This window comes from Ascidiella aspersa, chromosome 5, assembly GCF_963924565.1.
Source record: "Ascidiella aspersa chromosome 5, kaAscAspe10.2, whole genome shotgun sequence".
NCBI classification, from domain to species: domain Eukaryota; kingdom Metazoa; phylum Chordata; class Ascidiacea; order Phlebobranchia; family Ascidiidae; genus Ascidiella; species Ascidiella aspersa.
The window spans coordinates 9,835,248-9,837,747 of NC_139451.1; the positions used below are offsets into that span (position 1 = coordinate 9,835,248).

At 61.2% G+C, this 2,500-nt stretch overlaps 1 non-coding gene and 2 pseudogenes across 1 annotated transcript; all 3 read left to right on the forward strand.

The window, feature by feature from the left end:
* Positions 1–142: 142 nt before the first annotated feature.
* LOC146142941 (small subunit ribosomal RNA) lies at positions 143–831 on the forward strand (annotated as a pseudogene; the record flags this gene model as incomplete).
* A 255-nt stretch (positions 832–1,086) lies between these two features.
* On the forward strand, positions 1,087–1,239 carry LOC146142942 (5.8S ribosomal RNA). Its single transcript, XR_014499186.1, has one exon. It is a non-coding gene; the product is annotated as a 5.8S ribosomal RNA (ribosomal RNA).
* A 248-nt stretch (positions 1,240–1,487) lies between these two features.
* LOC146142943 (large subunit ribosomal RNA) overlaps positions 1,488–2,500 on the forward strand; it is a 3,679-nt pseudogene continuing 2,666 nt past the window's right edge.

Consider the following 2,500-nt stretch of genomic DNA (forward strand, 5'->3'; position numbering starts at 1 on the left):
AATCAAGAGCGAAAGTCAGAGGTTCGAAGACGATCAGATACCGTCCTAGTTCTGACTATAAACGATGCCAACTAGCGATCGGGGGGCGTTAGTTTTACGACCTCTCCGGCAGCTTGCGGGAAACCAAAGTCTTTGGGTTCCGGGGGAAGTATGGTTGCAAAGCTGAAACTTAAAGGAATTGACGGAAGGGCACCACCAGGAGTGGAGCCTGCGGCTTAATTTGACTCAACACGGGAAATCTCACCCGGCCCGGACACAGTGAGGATTGACAGATTGAGAGCTCTTTCTTGATTCTGTGGGTGGTGGTGCATGGCCGTTCTTAGTTGGTGGAGCGATTTGTCTGGTTAATTCCGATAACGAACGAGACTCTGGCTTGCTAACTAGTTACGCGACCCAATCGGTCGGCGTCTAACTTCTTAGAGGGACTAGTGGCGTTTAGCCACACGAGATTGAGCAATAACAGGTCTGTGATGCCCTTAGATGTTCGGGGCCGCACGCGCGCTACACTGACCGGATCAGCATGTGCTCGCCTTGGCCGACAGGTCTGGGTAACCCGCTGAACCCCGGTCGTGCTAGGGATAGGGAATTGCAATTATTTCCCTTGAACGAGGAATTCCCAGTAAGCGCGAGTCATTAGCTCGCGTTGATTACGTCCCTGCCCTTTGTACACACCGCCCGTCGCTACTACCGATTGAATGGTTTAGTGAGGTCCTCCGATTGGACCTGGCGCGGCCGGCAACGGTCGAGCCGGCGTCCGAGAAGACGATCTAACTTGATCATTTAGAGGAAGTAAAAGTCGTAACAAGGTTTCCGTAGGTGAACCTGCGGAAGGATCATTAACGGTCTCGCAAACGCTTCGGCGAACGCGAAACTCGGACAAGCGAGAGAAAAAGTTTTTGCTACCCGGCGCCCGACCCGCGAGGAGCGGCGCGCCGGCCGGCGATTCGGTCACCCGGTAATGTTTGCGCGTCGAGTGCCGCGGTGCCGCGCGCTCCGGCTTCAAGCGTCGGCCTGGCCGACCGCTCGGCGCGGTATATTTTGTCACCCTTTAGTGCGAGGCACTGTGCGAGCGAAACAATCGTGGATGGCTCTTGGCGGTGGATCACTCGGCTCGTGAGTCGATGAAGGACGCAGCTAGCTGCGTGAATTAGTGTGAATTGCAGGACACATTGAGCATCGACGTTCTGAACGCAAATTGCGGCCTCGGTCAATCCCGGGGCCGCGCCCGCCTCAGGGTCGCGTTGCAAACGTTCCGCGCGGGGATTTCTCCGCGCGGCTGCTGCGGCGTCGGACGCGCGAGCGCCCGTCCCGCTCAAGACAGCACGGCACGATGTGCGACGATCGCGACCAGAATCCCGCGCGGCGGCGGCGAGTCGACCTCGAAGAGGCCAACGGCTGGCGGCTCAAGGGCGGGAATCGAGGTGCGCGGCGGCGCGCGGCGCCGACGGCGAGCGCGGAACGGGAAGAATAGTCCCGGTCCTTACTTTCGGCCTGAGGTCGGACGAGGCTACCCGCTGAATTTAAGCATATTACTAAGCGGAGGAAAAGAAACTAACGAGGATTCCCTCAGTAACGGCGAGTGAAGCGGGATGTGCCCATCGCCGAATCCGCGCGCTTTTGGAGTGCGCGGAATTGTGGCGTACGGAATTCGTCACGGCGCGCTTCGCCGGTCGCCCGCGTCCTTCTGATCGAGGCCTTGTCCCAGAGCGGGTGTCAGGCCCATGGCGGCGACAGGCGGGCGCGCTACGGCGTCTTCCCAGAGTCGGGTTGTTTGGGAATGCAGCCCAAAGCGGGTGGTAAACTCCATCTAAGGCTAAATACGGTCACGAGACCGATAGCGAACAAGTACCGTGAGGGAAAGTTGAAAAGCACTTTGAAGAGAGAGTTAAAGAGTACGTGAAACCGTCGAGAGGCAAACGGGAGGGCCTGTCGGGTCGCCCGGTCGCTTTCAGCCGGCCCCCTGTCGGCGACGTTGTCGTGCGGACCCTCACGGGCCGCCGGCGGCGCCGCCCGATCGGGGACCAGCGCACTAGCGCCGGGCGAAGGCCGCGACCGTCTGGACGGCGGCGAGAAGGCCGCGCGCAAGGTAACCCGGCCTCGGTCGGGTACTATAGGCGCGCGTGTCCGTCGGCCCGCCGTTCGGGCGAGGAGAGATCGCCGCGTCTGCCCTTCGGGGCCGAGCGCCCGGTGCCGGCTGGGGCGTCGTGGGTCGGGGACTGTTCTCAGTGCCCAGCCTCTTCGTCTCGGTCGCGCTTCCGGTGTCGTTTCGCGAGGCGCACGGGGTCCGCGGCTGAAGTCAGCCACCTTCCCGACCCGTCTTGAAACACGGACCAAGGAGTCTAACGTGAGCGCGAGCCACGGGGCAGTACGAAACCCATGGGCGCAGTGAAAGTGAATGTCGGCGCGGTCCGGCGGAGGTGAGACGTCGTCGTTCGCGGCGGCCGCATCACCGGCCGATCTCGTCCGCTTTGCCGGAGAGGTCGAGCGAGAGCGTTCGCGT